Consider the following 18,075-nt stretch of genomic DNA (forward strand, 5'->3'; position numbering starts at 1 on the left):
GTAGCTGCTGGTCTATGCCACAGCCACATCAAAATCAGATCCGAGCCATGTCTGTGACCTACCCCACAGCTCATGGCAACACTGGATCCTTAACCCACTGAGCAAGGCCAGGGATCGAACCTGCAACCTCGTTGTTCCTAGTCGGGTTCATTTCTGCTGCACCACCACGGGAACTCCAAGCAAAGTCTTTATTACAGGAAAGAAAAGAGCTCCCAGGCCTGCTGGGAGGGGGGAGAAGAGCTCCCATTCTCTATTGTCCTATTAAAGACAATATTTTACCCCTTAAAGATGGGGGTTACCAGCATGGGGTCCAGAAAGATGTGGTTTTCTCCCATCGGCCTTGCCCAGTTACCTATGTCAGTCCTTGTCCAATAGGGGTTTTAGGGGTGGAAATGTCCCATCGGTTTTGTGATTTCTTTGCTCTTCTCTTCCGACAAACTGAGTCACAGGGGATTAGGGATGAGGGTCCATCTGAGCGTAGGTACACTCCCTATAGTAAAACAAGGCTTGTGGAGGTATTACTCCCTGGAGCCCTTAAGCCACAAATGTTAATCAATAGCCATATCAAAGAATGCATCAAAGCCCACGCTCCTACACTGACTACCTGAGTTAGTATTCCGCCTCACCCCCATTGTGATTTTGTAACCTCCATACTGTTCTCCATAGTGGCTGCACTGATGTACATTCCCCCCAACACTGTAGGTGTAACAATTCAATTCAGCATTAATACTGGATGATGAGAGCTGTTTGGGGGAAGCACAGGAGACTAGAAGAGGTCAGAGAAGGGACCAATCCCAGCAGGTAAAGTAAGCCCCAGCAGGGCCCCTGAGGCTGAGGAATAAGATTACCCAGATGAAAAGGATGTGGAATGGGTGACCCAGATTGAGGAAGAGCATGAATAATGCACTGAAGCCTGGTGCCTGATTCTTCCCAGACAAGCTCAGAGTGACATGGGGGCTCAGATGGCTTTTTTTTTTTTTTTTTTTTTTTTTTTTGCTGTGCCTGTGGCCTACCAAAGTTAGACCAAGGATCAAACCCACTCCACGGCTGGGACAACGCCAGATGCTCAACCTGCTGAACCACACAGGGACTCCTTCACACTGGAGCTCCATATATGGACACTCTAAGAGAGGTTACCAGGGCTCTGTCCTGGAATGGCCCCCACCACCCCCAGCAACTGCCCAGGCCCTTTCCTGTCAGCCTCCAGTCACATCCAGGTCACTAGGAAAGGTCAGCTTTAGGGCAGGAGCCTCAGAGGCTCAGAGCAGAAAGGATGACTCAGATTCTGGGCCGGGACTCCAGAAATGAATGGAGTGGCCTCTGCCCAAGACGCTCTCACCATCTCCACCGGTCCCACAGTCCTCCCGCCCTGGGAGCTTGCGTGTGTGTGAACCCGCAGCCTTTGGACCCCGGGGCAAACAGCGAAGGGGAAACTCACAAAGGAAAGAATAACAACTATAGCAGTGCACTTCATAAAGCACTCATCTTTATCCTATCAGGCAGGTGGTAGTGTCTATTTTATGTCACTCTCAAATTAGCCCTGAAAAGAAAAACATTTCCTTCCCTTTTTGGAAGGATGAGAGAACTGAGGTTCTGAGATGTTCAGACACTTGGCCTAAGTCACACAGCATGAAAAGGCCAAGATTTGAACCTAGTTCTCTCTGGTTCCAAACTACTGAATCTCTCTCCTTTTTTTTTTTTTTTTTTTTTTTTGTCTTTTTAGGTCCACGTCATCTGCAACATATAGAAGTTCCCAATCTAGGGGTCAAATTGGAGCTGCAGCTGCTGGTCTATACCACAGCTACAGCAACACAGGATCCGAGCCATGTCTGTGACCTACACCACAGCTCAGGGCAATGCCAGATCCTTAACCCACTGGGCAAGGCCAGGGATCTAACCTGTGTCCTCATGGATGCTAGTCAGATTCGTTAACCACTGATCCACAATGGGAACTCTGGGTTTATTTTCTTTTTTCTTTTTTGGCCTTGCCCAAGGCATGTAGAAGTTCCTGAGCCAGGGGTCAAACCCAAACTGCAGCAGTGACAACACCAGATTTTTTAACTAGTAGGTCACCAGGGAACTCTACTTTTGAGGTTTTTTGTATGTCTAACATTTTCCTTTCCTTTTATTTATTTATTTATTTTTTGCTTTTTTTCATGGCCACATTTGTGGCATATGGAGGTTCCCAGGCTAGGGGTCAAATCAGAGCTGCAGCTACCAGCCTACACCACAGCCACAGCAACTCAGGATCCAAGACGTGTCTGAGACCTACACCACAACTCATGGCAGGTGTATACATATGTGGCAGTAGATTAGATTGAGCACCTGAAGTATGGGCAGATTATGGAATATCAGTTATACTTCCAAATACACTGCCAAAATATTTTTCCCACCATTTTTGTCCTAGCTGTCTTGGGATGCACTAACAAAATGCCACAGGCTAGGTGGCTTAAACACTGGAAATTTATTTCTCAGGAACTCTTCCATGCCCCATTTAAAAAAAAAAAATTCTGGAGTTCCTGTCGTGGCTCAGTGGTTAACAAATCCGACTAGGAACCATGAGGTTGCGGGTTCGGTCCCTGCCCTTGCTCAGTGGGTTAACGATCCGGCGTTGCCGTGAGCTGTGGTGTAGGTTGCAGACGCGGCTCGGATCCTGCGTTGCTATGGCTCTGGCGTAGGCCAGTGGCTACAGCTCTGATTCAACCCCTAGCCTGGGAACCTCCATATGCCACGGGAGCGGCCCAAAGAAATAGCAAAAAAAAAAAAAAAAATTCTTATGCTGTTCTTTCTGTTATTGATTTTTACTAGGCAGGTTGAGATATGAACTGAAAACTTTTTTTCAGCCTGTCATTTTCTCTGACTTTGCTTTACATATTTCTCCCAAACAGTGAGTTGTATGTGTATATGAGAAAGAGAGAGAGCAAACGTATTAATTTTTTTTCTTTTTCTTTTTCTTTTTAGGACTGCACCCACGACAATCAAAGTTCCCAGGCTAGGGGCTGCGTCGGAGCTATAGCTGCCAGCCTAAACACAGCCACAATTGTGGCTCAGCCACGTCTTTGACCTACACCATAACTCACAGCAACACTGGATCCTTAACCTATTGAGCGAGGCCAGGGATTGAGCCCACATCCTCATGGATGCTAGTCAGATTCGTTTCCACTGTACCACAACAGGAACTCCAATCCTGTGTTGCTGTAGGTGTGATGTAAGCCAGCTGCTCTGATTTGACTCCTAGGCGGGGAACTTCCATATGCTGAGGGTGTGGCCCTAAAAAAAAAAAAAAAAGGTAAGAAAACAAATAAAGTGGCTACTAGAAAAATCTAAAGTACACAAGTGATTTGTATTTGTGACTCACATATTTTTACGAGATAGCCTTGGTCTAGCTCTTGTGACCCATTTTTACGAATACAGAAGATGACAGGGGAACATCGAAAATAACACCACAAGAGTGTAGTCAGCTAAATCCAAACTCTGAGAGATGCTAGAGGACAAATTAATTTTATTTAATTTATTAATTTATTTATTTAATTTTTTTTTTGTCTTTTTATCATTTCTTGGGCTACTCCCTCAGCATATGGAAGTTCCCAGGCTAGGGGTCCAATTGGAGCTGTAGCCACTGGCCTACGCCACAGCCACAGCAACGTGGGATCCGAGCCGCATCTGCGACCTACACCACAGCTCCCGGCAACGCCGGATCCTTAACCCACTGAGCAAGGCCAGGGATCGAACATGAAACCTCATGGTTCCTAGTCAGATTCATTAACCACTGCGCCACAGGAACTCTGAGGACAAAGTTTTTTTAAACAAATAAATTGCACACAACAAAAAGTTGGTGAAGGATTTTTTTTTAAGTGAAGATCTTTTTTATTTATTTATTTTTTATTTATAATGATTTTTAGTTTTTTCCATTATAGCTGGTTTAAGGTGAGAGAATTTTTAGATCAAAAGAGATTTTAGGGTCTTCCCTTGTGGCACAGCTGGTTAAAGATCCTGAGGTTTGGCTCTGGTTACAGCTATGGTGAGGGTTTGATCCCTGGTCTGGGAACTTTCACATACAAAAAATAAAATAAAATAAAAGGAGAGAGATATTTTAAAACATTTCAGTCAAAGACAATGTATGAATATTTCGGGATCTTGACTCACACTATCTCTAAAATAATACAAACAAAAGATAATGAGAGAGGAGTTCCCACTGTGGCACAGCAGAAACAAATCCAACTAGTATCCATGAGAATGCAGGTTCGATCCCTGGCCTTGCCCAGTGGGTTAAGGATCTGGCATTGTGGTGAGCTGTGGTGTAGGTGGCAGTCTTGCCTCGGATCCTGTGTTGCTGTGGCTGTGACGTGGGCAACGTCCATATGCCACGGGTGTGGCCCTAAAAAAAAAAGACAACAAGACAAATTATAACATTTATGAGACAATTAGAAATTTGAATAGTTATGGGACATTTGATGAGATTAAGGGTTTGGGGATTTTTGTATTATTCATTTTGGGCCACCCCAAGGCATATGGAGCTCCCAGGCCAGGGATCAGATCCAAGCCACAGCCTCAGTCTGAGCTGTAGCTGTGGCAATGCTGGATCCTTAACCCACTGTGCTGTGCTGGGAATCAAGCTCATGTCCCAGTTTTCTTAAGACAATGCTTTTCCCATTGTACCACAGCAGGAGCTCTAAGATTGCTTTTTTTTTTTTTTTGTCTTTTTGCCTTTTCTAGGGCCGCTCCTGCGGCACATGGAGGTTTCCCAGGCTAAGGGTCGAATCAGAGCTGTAGCCGCTGGCCTACGCCAGAGCCACAGCAACGCGGGATCTGAGCCGCGTCTGCAACCTACACCACAGCTCACGGCAACGCCGGATCGTTAACCCACTGAGCAAGGGCAGGGACCGAACCCGCAACCTCATGGTTCCTAGTCAGATTTGTTAACCACTGTGCCACGACGGGAACTCCTAAGATTTTTTTAAAGCATAATAATGCTATCATGGCTACTTTTGTGTGTGAGACTTTTTTTTTTTAGAGCTGCACCCTCGGCATATGGAGGTTCCCAGGCCAGAGGTCAAATCAGAGCTGTAGCTGCCAGCCTACACTACAGCCACAGCAACAGTGGATCCGAGCTACATCTGTGACCTACACCACAGCTCAATGCAATGCCAGATCTTTAACCCTCTGAGCAAGGCTGGGGATCACACCCGTGTCCTCATGGATACTAGTTGGGTTCGTTAACCCCTGAGCCACAACCGGAACTCCTATTATTTCTATTTTAAAAAAGACATGGGGAGTTCCCATCATGGCTCCGAGGAAACAAATCTGACTAGCATCCATGAAGATGCAGGTTTGATCCCTGGACTCACTCAGTGGGTTAAGGATCTAATGTTGTTGTGAGCTGGGGTGTAGGTTGCAGATACAGCTAGGATCCTGCATTGCTATGGTTGTGGTGTAGGCTGGCAGCTACAGCTCTGATTGGAACCCTAGCCTGGAAACCTCCATAGACTGTGGGTGTGGCCCTAAAAAGACAAAAAGAAAGAAAGAAAGAAAAAAAAGAATTGGTCTTGGAGTTCAAACTGTGGTGCAATGGGTTAATGATTCCAAGTTTTCACTACTGTGGTGTAAGTCACAGCTGCATTTCTGGTTTGATGCCTGGTCTGGGAACTTCCATATGCCTTGGGAGTGGCCAAAAAAGAAAAAAATGGAAATGGTCCTTATCTTCTAGAATGCGTACTCAAATATTTAAAGACGATAGAACCACTGGGATTTGCTTCAAAATAATCCAGTTGGAGTTCCCATGTGTCTTAGTGGGTTAAGGATCCTGAGTTGTCACTATTGTGACTCAAGTTGCTGCTGTGGCCCAGGTTTGATCCCTGGCCTAGGAACTTCCACATGCCTGGGGCATAGCCAAAAACTCCAAATAATCCTTTTGGGGGAAATGGGAATAGGGCAGGGGAATTGAAACAAGATTGAGTTAATAACTGGTTATATATGTTACACAATCCACTTTTTTTTCATTATGGGAAAATACACATCATACAAAAGGTAGTGTTTTTTTTTGTTTTTTTCTTTGTTTGTTTGTTTTTGCTTATTTTAGGGCTGTACCTGTGGCATATGGAAGGTCCCAGGCTAGGGGTTGAATTAGAGATACAGCTGGTGGCCTACACCACAGCCACAACAATGCCAGATCCGAGCTGAGTCTGTGACCTACACCACAGCTCATGGCCATGCTGGATTCCCGACCCACCGAGCGAGGTCAGGGATCAAACCTACATCCTCATGGATACTAGTCAGATTTGTTTCTGCTGCACCACAACGGGAATTCCCAAAAGGTACCATTTTAACCATTTTGAAGTGTGCAGTTTAGTGGCATGAAGTGCATTTTGCCACTACTTTGGTTTAAATTTCACCGAAATAAAAGATTAAAATGAAATTTGTGAAGAAGCAAGTGGAGATCCAAGTAAAACATGTTGGTAGATCCAACACTGATTGGCTAATGCAATGGCTTTTATTTTGTTCTTTAGTTTAGTTTTTGTTTTTTGGTGTTTTTTGCACACTTGAGGCATGTGGAAGTTCCCAGGCCAGGGATCAAACCAGTGCCACCGCAGTGACAATGCCAGATCTTATAATCACTAGGCCACCAGGGAATTCCTTAATTTTTTATGATGGATATGCTAATTTTACAAAATTACTTTTGTAACAATAAGAAAAGGCTATAGTTTTTTTTTCCTCCAGGAAAATTCCTTTCCAAGTAATCTGCGGACAAGTGCCACACCCGGGTATTTGGCCGGAGAGAAAGTGCCCCCTAGTGGCGAATGGGAGCAACTCGTGCGCGATTGCTTTCCACAATCCCAGGCTCTCCGGGAGAGAAGGAAAGTGCTCTTGGCTGCTGAACTGCTCTTCTGTGCGAGCCATGAGGGCAGAGGGGGTCTCAGAGGTGGCCTCAAGGTCTTGTCCTAGAAGATGAGGGATTCAAAAGAGGAGCCAGGAGTTCCTGTCGTGGCGCAGCAGAAACGAATCCGACTAGGAACCATGAGGTGGTGGGTTCAATCCCTGACCTCACTCAGTGGGTTAAGGATCCCAAGTTGCCAAGAGCTGTGGTAGGTCGCAGATTCGGCTCCGATCCCCCCCGTTGCTGCGCCTGTGGCATAGGCTGGCAGCTGTAGCTCTGATTGGACTCCTAACCTGGGAACCTCCATATGCTGTGGGTGTGCCCCCCCCCAAAAAAACCCAAAAAACAAAAGAGGAGCCAAAGGGGAGAATGAACAGCAACTTTCTTCCTCCTAAAAGGCCATCTTACATAACAGCAATTCATTTGTCAATGAATTGAGAACCCACTATGCTTATTCCAAGTGCTGAGGACAAAGTCCGCCCCTCATGGAGCTGGCACAATGGCTTTGTGAGAGAGACAGTAAACAAATAAAATATATAGTGAGAATTTCCTGGTGGCTAGCTGGTTAAGGCTGCGGTGTCGTCTGGAGGCACTGCTGTGGCCCGGGTTTGATCCCTGGCCCGGGCACTTCTGTATGCTGCCAGTGTGGCCGCAAAATAAGAAAAGAAAACATATAGCATGTTACCTGTTAGGAAAACGTGTAGCATATTCCTTTTGGAATGGGGGGGGGGCGCTGGCAATTTTAAATAGACTGGTCCAGAACCAAGAGGGTGTATGAGCAGTGACATGAGGAGGTGAAGAGGTAAGTCAGGCTGATATTTGTGGAGGGAACATTCTAGGAACAGGGAATAGCCAGTGCAAAGGCCCTGAGGTTCCTGAGGCAGGAATATTCCTGATGCATTTGAGGAACACTAAGAAGTTTCAGGGATAGAGGAGGAGAAGGAATAGAGTAACAAGTAAATGTGGCAACAGGTTAGAGCTTGGGGAATTTGGGTAAGGAAGACACACACACACAAAGCTCTAACCTGTTAGAGGAGAGAGGCAGAGATATAGATACACATTATTTTATTCTGAATCTTTTGAGAACCAGTCACAGACATGCCTCATATTCCTAAATACTTTAATTTGTTTCCTGGGGAAAACGACCTTCTCTTACAGAGGATTTCTCTACTTTTTGACATTGAGGCTGGATAATTCTTTGCTGAGGGGCTGTTCTGTACACTGCAGGATTTTTAGCATCTCTGGCCTCCACTCACTAGGTGTCAGTAGCACACACATCCCTGGTTGTGAGGGCCAAAAATATCTTTAGATGTTACTTAATAGTCCCTGGATGACAGAACAGTGCCCCACCCCCCTCCCCCATTGAGAACCATTGTTTCTATAACTGCAATACAATGGTCACAATCAGGAAATTTAATACAGACATAATAGTGCTACCTGAATTACAGACGGTCACATGTTATGAATGGTCTAATATTATTTTTCTTAGTAATTTTTTGGCCACACCCATGGCATGCAGAAGTTCCCAGGCCAGAGACTGAACCCTTGCCACAGCAGTGATCTGAGCCGCTGCAGTGACAATGCTGGACCCTTAACAGCTATGCCAGAAAGGAACCCCTCAATATAAATTGATTTTACCTGGATAAGCTCAAAAGTCCGCTTGAAGTGTGTGGACTGTAAAGAGTAAGGCACGTCTGTGTAATTTTCAACCAGGCTCAGAAAGATACATCAGGACATGTGAAACCCCAACACATTCCTCTTTGGGGATAGATATCAATGGTTCAAAGCTGAGGATGGGCATTGGGGGGAAGGAGGACAGCAGGGAAACCTGGGTGGTGGGGTCTTTGCTTAACTAGATGGGAAGACAGAGGTGAATTCCAGAACCACTCAGGTGGTGAAACTAATGGGATGAGGCCCAGTTGGATTTTGAGCCTGGGGAGGAGGGGGAAGGGGAGGCTGGGGATGCTGCCCTTTATTATTATTATTATTATTTTTTTGTCTTTTTGCCATTTCTTAGGCTGCTCCCGTGGCATATGGAGGTTCCCAGGCTAGGGGTCGAATCGGAGATGCAGCTGCTGGCCTACACCAGAGCCACAGCAACGTGGGATCGGAGCCACATCTGCGAACTACACCACAGCTCGTGGCAATGCCGGATCCTTAACCCACTGAGCAAGGCCAGGGATCGAACCCGCAACCTCATGGTTCCTAGTCAGATTCGTTAACCACTGTGCCACGACGGGAACTCTGGATGCTGCCCTTTTGAAACTGGAGTTAAGGGGGCTGGGCACAACCCTTAAAAAAATGACGGATCCTTGAGGATATGACAAAAACTCGTTAGAACCAACTAGGTCCAAGATGGTGGATGGTTTTTTTCTTCCTGTGGAACTTACAGGCTCCTGGTAGCACATTAGCTGAATGACACACCTATAGGCACCACAACAGTTCCCACCAACCCTAAAGGGCCCAAAACTGCGGGGTGGCCCATTTCCTGGAAGACCCCACCCATTCCCAGAAATAGGATAATCTTCCCTCTCATTAGCCTATGAAATTGCCCAGCCCATAAGAACTCACCACCCAGTATTCCAGGGGCCTCTTGCTTCTGGACTTCTGCAGTGGCCCACGCTGTGTGGAATGTGTTTCTCTCGCCTTTTGAGATAACAGTCCACACTTTGTCTCTCTCTCAATAAACCTCCATCTTACTTATCGCTTTGCTTCCTGCTGAATTCCTTTTACGCAGAGACATAAAGAACCTGAACTTGGGGAGTTTCTGCTGTGGCTCAGCACATTAAGAACCCAACTAGTATCCATGAGAATGCTGGTTCAATCCCTGGCCTCTCCCAGTGGGTTAAGGATCTGGCATTGCTGTGGCTGTGGTGTAGGCTGGCGACCCCTGGCCTGGGAACTTCCATATAGCACAGGTGAGGTCCTAGGGGGAAAAAAAAAAGAAAAGAAAAGAAAAGAAAGGAAAAGAAAATGAATCTGAATTTCCGTAAGTCCTAGGACCGGGTGTATAATTTCTTTCTTTCTTTTTTTTTTTTTTCCTATTTTTAGGGCCACACTCGTGGCATATGGAGGTTCCTAGGCCAGGGGTCGAATCAGAGCTATAGCTGCTGGCTTCCACCACAGCCACAGCAACGGGGGATCTGAGCTGCATCTTCAACCTACACCATAGCTCACAGCCATGCTGGATCCTTAACCCACAGAGCAAGGTCAGGGATCAAACCAGCAATCTCATGGTTCCTAGTTGGATTTGTTTCCTCTGCACCATGACGAGAACTCCTGAGGTGTACAGTTTTACTTTAAGACCCTCAACTGGAGCTCATGAGCCCTACGGGCTGGAGATATGATGGTTGAGGGGCAGATACAGCCTCTCTGGGGAAGCTGGGCATTCCAGACCTGGGTGGGGGCTGCTCTGGAGTTTCCAGGAGGCCCTCAAACTGGTAAAGGGGCTGAAAGTAGCTCCTAAGAGTCTCACCTGCGTCCTGGAGTGGCCCAAAGCCTCCCTCTCCTCTCCTCTGGCTCCAGCCTCTGCCTGGGACAGGGTGGGACAGAGAAGGTCACATGTTCTACTGCGAATGGTCTTAGGAATCCAAAACAAAAAAAGAAAAAAGAAAAATTATTTAAGAGATAAATAAAGTAATTGCATCTCTTCCCCTCACCTGCCCAATCAAAATGCCTACTGCCAGTTAATACCTCCGAGCTGGCTAGCAAGGCTGGGACACATTTCCAGGGCCCCTTGGAAATCCTTGATCCACTTGGAGTTCAAATTCACCTTTTGTTCTTTTCACTTAATAAACAAGTACCTCTTTATGTGTAGCATTGTTCCAGGCTCTAGGGATCAGACAGTGAAAATGACAGACAAAACAATTTTTGGAGTTCCCAGTGTGGTGAGGTGGGTTAAGAATCCAACTGCAGTGGCTCCAGTCGCTATGGAGGAGCAGATTTGATCACCTCCACCCTCACCTGGCGCGTTGGGTGTCAGCTGCATCTCAGATTCAAGTCCCTGCCCAGGAACTTCCATATGCCAAAGGTGTGGCCAGGAAAAAAAAGTTCTTGCCCATGTGGGACTGACATTCCAGTGAGGAAAAGACAGACATGTGTAAGAAGGTTATAGGTGCTAAGGAAAAAAGTGCAGACTAAGGAAGTGTCTTGAGTGCAGAAAGTGGGGAAGGCGGCCAGGGGAACTGTCTGTGACATTTGAGCAGAGATCAGAAGAGGGGAAGTGGAAGCTGTGTGGACATCCATGGAAAGATCGTTCCACGAAGATGGAGCAGCAGGTGCAAAGGCCCTGAGGCAGAATTGTGCCTTGTGGAGCAGAGTGAGCAAGGAGGAGAGTGGGAGGAGGAGGTTGAGAGGTGAAAGGAGGAGCAGGTCATGCAGGGCATTGCGGGCCACTGGAAAGATTGTAGTTCTCCCACTAAGTAAGATGGGAGCCATGAGAGGTTTGTGCAGAGGAGGGATAGTGACTCTGCCCCAAACGGATCCCTCCTTCATCTTTCAGCCTGGTTGGATTCTACCCAGGCTGAAGCCCTGTCTTTCTCACTTCCCAAGTCCCACCTCCACCTTGCTCCCCTTCCACCTCCATGTACATCTCTCTCACATCCTAAATTTTTTTTTTCTTTTTTGGCTTCCCAGAGGGATGTGGAGTTCCTGGGCCAGGAATCAGATCCCAGCCTTGGTTGCGACCTACGCCACAGCTGTGGCAGTGCTGCATACTTAATCCACTGTACCTGCTGGGGTTGGAACCTGAGACACAGCATGGCAGAGACGCTGCCAATCCCATTGTGATACAGCGGGATCTCCATGAATTTTATTTTTTAATGTCATTTTTTTCCAAATTAAAGTATAGGTTTATTGTGATTCCTATTTTCACAAAATTAAATGGACTCCAAGTGGATCAAAGAACTAAAATGGGGAGCTCCTCCTGTGGTACAGGGGGATAAGCAATATCTTGGGAGCACTGGGATTCCAGTTTGACCCCTGTCTGGGCACGGTGGGTTGGGGATCCAGTGTAGCTTATGTTGAAACTATGGCTTGGATCTGATCCCTGGCCTGAGAGCTCCGTATGCTGTGGGACAGCCAAAATAAAATAAAATAGTTATTCTAGGAGTTTCTGTTATGTCAAAGCAAAAATGAACCCGACAAGTATCCATGAGGATTTGGGTTTGATCCCTGGCCTTGCTCAGCTGGTTAAGTATCTGGCATTGCTGTGAGCTATGGTGTAAGTCACAGATAAGACTGGGATCTCGTGTTGCTATGGTTGTGGCGTAGTCTGGCAGCTGAAGCTCTGATTTGACCCCTAGCCTGGGAACTTCCGTATGTCATGGGTGAGGCCCTAAAAAGCAAAAAAACAAAACAAAACAAACAAAAAAAACCCTCACAAAAACAAAAACCATACGATATCACTTACATGTGAGATCTAAAATATAGCACAAATGGGAGTTCTCATCGTGGCTCAGTGATTAATGAACATGAGGACATGAGTTTGATCCCTGGCCTCGCTCAGTGGGTTAAGGATCTGGTGTTGCCATGAGCTGTGGTGTAGGTTGGTGGCTACAGCTCCGATTGGACCCCTAGCCTGGAACATCCATATGCTGTGGGTTTGGCCCAAAAAAAGACAAAACAAATAAATAAAATAAATAAAATACGGCACAAATAAACCCATCTACAAACAGAAACAGACAGACATAGAGAACAGACTTGTGTGGTTGACAAGGAGGAGGGGGGAGGGAGTCAGATGGACGGGGAGTTTGGGGTTAGAAAATGCAAGCTGTTACATTTAGAACAGGTAAGCAACGAGGTCCTACTATATAGCACAGGGAACTAGAGCCAACCTCCTGGGAGAAACCATAATGAGAAGGAATAATTTTTTTTTTTTTTTTTAGATCCTCACCCATGGCATATGGAAATTCCCAGGCTAGGGGGAAAATTAGAGCTGTAGCCATTGGCCTATGCTACTTAGTCATAAGAAGAATAAAAAAATTGCAGCTACATGGATGGACAGATAAAGCATTGTACTAAGTGAAGTAAGTCAGAGAAAGGCAAATATTATATATCACTTATATGTGGAATCTAAAAAAAGATACAATTGAATTTATTTGCAAAATAGACTCACAGACATAGAAAGCAAGCTTACGATTACCAAAGGGGAAAGGGGGGATAAATTAGGTGTATGGGATTAATATATAAACATTACTATATATAAAATAGACAAACAACAAGACTTACTGTATAGAACAGGGAGGTATAGTCAATGTCTTATAATGACCTGAAATGGAAAAGAATCTGAAAAAGAATATATATAACTGAGTCACTTTTCTGTACACCTGAAACTAACACAATTTTTTTTTTTTTGTCTTTTCCAGGGCCGCACCCACGGCATATGGAGGTTCCCAGGTTAGGGGTCCAATCGGAGCTGTAGCCGCCAGCCTACGCCAGAGCCACAGCAATGGGGGATCCAAGCCAAGTCTTCGACCTACACCATAGCTCACGGCAACGCCAGATCCTTAACCCACTGAGCAAGGCCAGGGATCAAACCTGCAACCTCATGGTTGCTAGTTGGGTTGGTTAACCACTGAGCCACTATGGGAACTCCAACACAATATTGTAAATCAACTATACTTCAATTGAAAAAAAAAAAAAAAAAGAACCAGGAGTTCCCGCTTGGCTCAATGGGTTAAGAACAGCACCAGTAACCATGAGGATGTGGGTTTGATCCCTGGCCTCGTTCAGTGGGTTAAGGATCCTGAGTAGCCACAAGCCGTGGTGTAGGTTGCAGACACAGTTCGGATCCTGCATTGCTATAACTGTGGTGTAGGCCGGCAGTTGCAGCTCCAACTTGACCCCTAGTCCGGGAACTTACACATGCCACAGATGAAGCCCTAAAAAAGAAAAGAAAAAAAAAAAAAAGATACACACACAAAAAAAACTACACTATTCTGAAAATAAATTACCAATGTCTTTTTTTATTTTAAAGAACCAGCCTAATTTATCTCTTTCAGAGGATTAAAAGTTCACTATTTAGAAAATACTTCCTATTTGTTTTCCTAAATAGTCCACAATTTAGAAAATAGTAGTTCACTATTATATTTTAGAAAAAAAAAATAGCTCACTATTTAGAAAAGTGGGAGTTCCTGTTGTGGCTCAGCTGGTTACAAACCCAGCTAACATCCGTGAGGATGCCAGTTCCATTCCTGGCCTTGCTCAGTAGGTTAAGGATTGGCATTGCCACAAGCTACAGCATAGCTGTGGCTGTGGCATGGGCCAGCAGCCGAAGCTCAGTTTCAGCTCCTAGCCCCAGAACTTCCATATGCCGAAGGTGTAGCCCTAAAAAGAGAAAAGAAAAGAAAAAGAAAGAAAGAAAGAAAGAAAAGTGGTCTCTAGCAGTTCCCTTGTGGTGCAGTGGGTTGAGGATCCAGTGTTGTCACTGCAGTGGCTAAGACCACTGCTGTGGCATGGGGTGTGGGTTCTATCCCTGGCCCATGAATTTTCACATGCCATGGTGAGGCAAAGAAAGAAAGAAAAGAAGGAAGGAAGGGGAAAAGAAAAAAGAAAAGTGGTCTCTAAAGGGAAAGAATCAAGCCCTCCTATGTGAACGTGTCATTGGGTAACCAAATGCTGCAAGGGAAGAATTTCAGCTAATAAAGGAGAACAAAATGCAAGGAGGAGGACATGGCTCTTTTGCAACCCCAAACAAATTAGTTTTCAATGGCTGGTAGCCTCATGAGGAGAGACAAGGAGTGTGAGCCTGATGGGGAAGGGACCAACGACAGCCACAATCATGCAGCCACAGGGAGTTCCTGTCATAGCTCAGTGGTTAACAAATCCAACTAGGAACCATGAGGCTGCAGGTTCGATCCCTGGCCTTGTTCAGTGCGTTAAGGATCTGGCGTTGCCGTGAGCTGTGGTGTAGGTTGCAGATGTGGCTTGGATACCCTGTTGCTGTGGCTCTGGCGTAGGCTGGCGGCTACAGCTCTGACTGGACCCCTAGCCTGGGAACCTCCATATGCTGCGGGAGTGGCCCAAGAAATGGCAAAAAGACAAAAAAATAATAATAACAATAATAACAATAATCATGCAGCCACAATCATGCTGCCACAATCATGGCAAAGGAATCAAACACTAGTCTGACCCCACTTCTGGAACCAATTGCTAATTTAAGGGAAGATGAAGGTCAGAGGACCGTGCTGGCGTGCACCATGAGGATGGGATCTGCACCACCCAGACCGTGGGAAATGCTTCTGGACAAACAGATGGAGTTGTGCAACAGATTTATTATAAAGGAGGGAAGGGATGGAGGGGGAAACCATGAATTAAAAGAGACTGAAAATACACATCATTTCTTTGTGAATGGGCAAGATTAAGCCACAGCGTCTAAGAGATTCAAACTTGCTTGATAAGCTGTTCAGAAATGCTAGGGGGTGACTATTACAAAAGTCACAACAGTGGTTACTTTGCAGAGTAGGAGGCACTGTGATTGGGATGCAGCCTGTTGAAGAGGCTTTTAGGGTAGCTGGTGATGGGCTGTTTGTTGACCTGGGTGGGTGTTATAATGATGTTTTATGTTTGCCTTCTAGCTGAGTTTCTCAAGCTCACCGCTATTTGACATTCAAGTCAGATAATTCATGGTTGTAGGGGACCGCCCTGTGTATCATAGGATGTTTACCAGCACTCCTGGCTCCACCCCCACCCTAGAGGCCAAGAATGGTTCTCCCCTACTCCATCCTGACAATCAACAATGTCTCCAGGGGAGTTCCCGTCGTGGCGCAGTGGTTAATGAATCCGACTAGGAACCCTGAGGTTGCAGGTTCCATCCCTGGCCTCGCTCGCTGGATTAAGGATCCCTCGTTGCTGTGAGCTGTGGTGTAGGTCGCAGATGGGGCTCGGATCCTGCATTGCTGTGGCTCTGGCATGGGCTGGCAGCTACAGCTCAGATTTGACCCCTAGCCTGGGAACCTCCTTATGCCGCAAGTGCGGCCCTAAAAAGCAAAAACAAACAAACAAACAAACAAAAAAAAAAACCCAAAACAAAAAAACCAATGTCTCCAGATGCTGCCCAATGTTCCTCAAGAGGCAAAATTGCCCCTGGTTGGGAACTGCCCCTCAGTAACTCCTTAAGTTATTCATTTGTTTTATAGGGTTTCTTCGATCTGGCTCTGAGTGTGTGTGCATTTTATTTTATAAAAATTTTTAAAAATTCCAGGGGTTCCTGCTGTGGTGCAACAGGATTGGAGGCATCTCTTCAGCACTAGGATTCAGGTTTGATTCCCAGCTGGAAACAGTGGGTTAAGGATCCAGCGTTGTGGCAGTTGTGGCATAGATCACAATTTCAGTTCGGATCTGATCCCTGGCCCCAGAATTCCATATGCCAAGGAGAGGCCAAAAAAAAAAAAAAAAAAAATTCCAGTGTAGTTTTCATGGGGTAATCGTGACAGAATTCCACAGTTTTTCTGGAAGAAAAAAAAATGCAATGGAAATAGCCCAGGAATTTTGAAAAAGTGGCGTATCAGATATTAAAACATATTCTAAAGCTCCAGTCATTAAAACAGAGTGACACTGGGACAGACAGAAGGAGCTCTGGAATACAGTAATCTTCCTTCAATGTCCCCCCTTTGTCTTTTTAGGGCTGCAACTGTAACATATGGAGGTTCCCAGGCTAGGGGTCAAAACAGAGCTGTAGCTGCTGGCCTACTCCACAGCTACAGCAATCCTGGATGCAAGCCATGTCTGTGACCTATACCACAGCTCTCTGCAAGGCCAGATCCTTAACCCACTGAGCAAGGCCAGGGATCAAACCTGCGTCCAAATGGATGCTAGTCAGATTCATTTCCAGTGAGCCACAACGTGAACTCCCAATGGGCTCCTTTTTATCAGATAAAGTCTAAACTGCTTCAGATGCCCTCTTCTTCCCGTTCCTCCATCCTTCTCCCACCAACACCACAACTTAGTCAGAGTTCGCCATATCTTCCTTCGCACATTTTTTTTTCTTTTTTTTAAGGCCACACATGTGGCATATGGAAGTTCCGTAAGGGTTGAACTGGATCAGCATCTGCAACCTACTCCAAAACTCATGGCAACGTCCCACTGAGTGAGGCCAGGGATTGAACCTGCATCCTCACAGAAGTATGTTGGGTTCTTAACCCGCTCAGCCACAATGGAAATTCCCCTTTGCACCTTTCCTTAAGTGTCAACCCTGCAGGTTGCCTTCCTGACCCTCCAGGTCAGTGATTTGCCCCCTTTTCTCCTCACATTGATTTCATCTCACCCCTGTCACCACTTAATATAAACCGTAAATTGAAAGTCTGTCTCCTCTCAGCTGTGAGGCCCCAGATGACAGGGCTTATGTCCCCCTCAAAGACCTGAACAGTGCTGGGCACACAGTAGGTGCTCAATAAATGCTAAATGCATCTGAAAAAGAAAACAATCTGTAGAATCACTTTAGATCATAATATGTTCCAAATGGGTTAAAGAGGTCAATGTAATTTCAAATCATTCTTTCAACAAACATTTATTAAGTACCTACTGTGTGCCCAGGGCACTGGATAAGGCAACGATCAAAACAAACCAGTTTTCTGTCCTTATGGGGAAACAGATGGCAAACAAGATTTTTTTTTTTTTTTTGGAAGTGTGGAGTTCTTGGCCAGAGATGGAACCTGTGCCAGAGCAGGGACAATGCTGGATCCTTAACCAGCTAGGCCACCAGGGTGCTCCTAGATTCTCCCCCACCCCCCAGATAGTGAAAAAAGCTATTAGGTTCATAAAACAGAGTCACTGGAAAGATAGTGACAGGAAAATATCCGTGTTAGGCCTTTAGGGGACAGGAACGCACAGGTTGAGCCCCCAAAGGTAGGAGAAGGTGGCCAAATGAACAGGTGCAGGGAAGAACAGTTCAGGAATATGAACAGCATGTGCAAAGTCCCTGCGGTAGGAAAGATCCATGGTCAAGGTATCTCACGCAGACAGACATGAACATCAGTCCTTTCAGCTTCCACCCAAAGGATCTTCCAAATACACAAATCCCACCGAGTAACGCTACTGCTTAGCGTCTTCCCATGGCTCACCGTCCCCTGTGGATCAAATCCAAACCCTTTAACCCTGCGCTGGGCAGCACTTGCAGGCTGGGCTTCCTACTCCTGACCAGTCAGCCCTCAGGGACACCCACTCTAGGTTCCGCCCCTAACCACGCCCCACACTCTCGGTTC

The sequence above is a fragment of the Sus scrofa genome, chromosome 2, assembly GCF_054392235.1.
Source record: "Sus scrofa isolate SSC_HxYL_T2T_F1_AM1 chromosome 2, Sscrofa_HxYL_maternal_Yorkshire_Landrace_v2.0, whole genome shotgun sequence".
Taxonomy (NCBI): Eukaryota; Metazoa; Chordata; class Mammalia; order Artiodactyla; family Suidae; genus Sus; species Sus scrofa.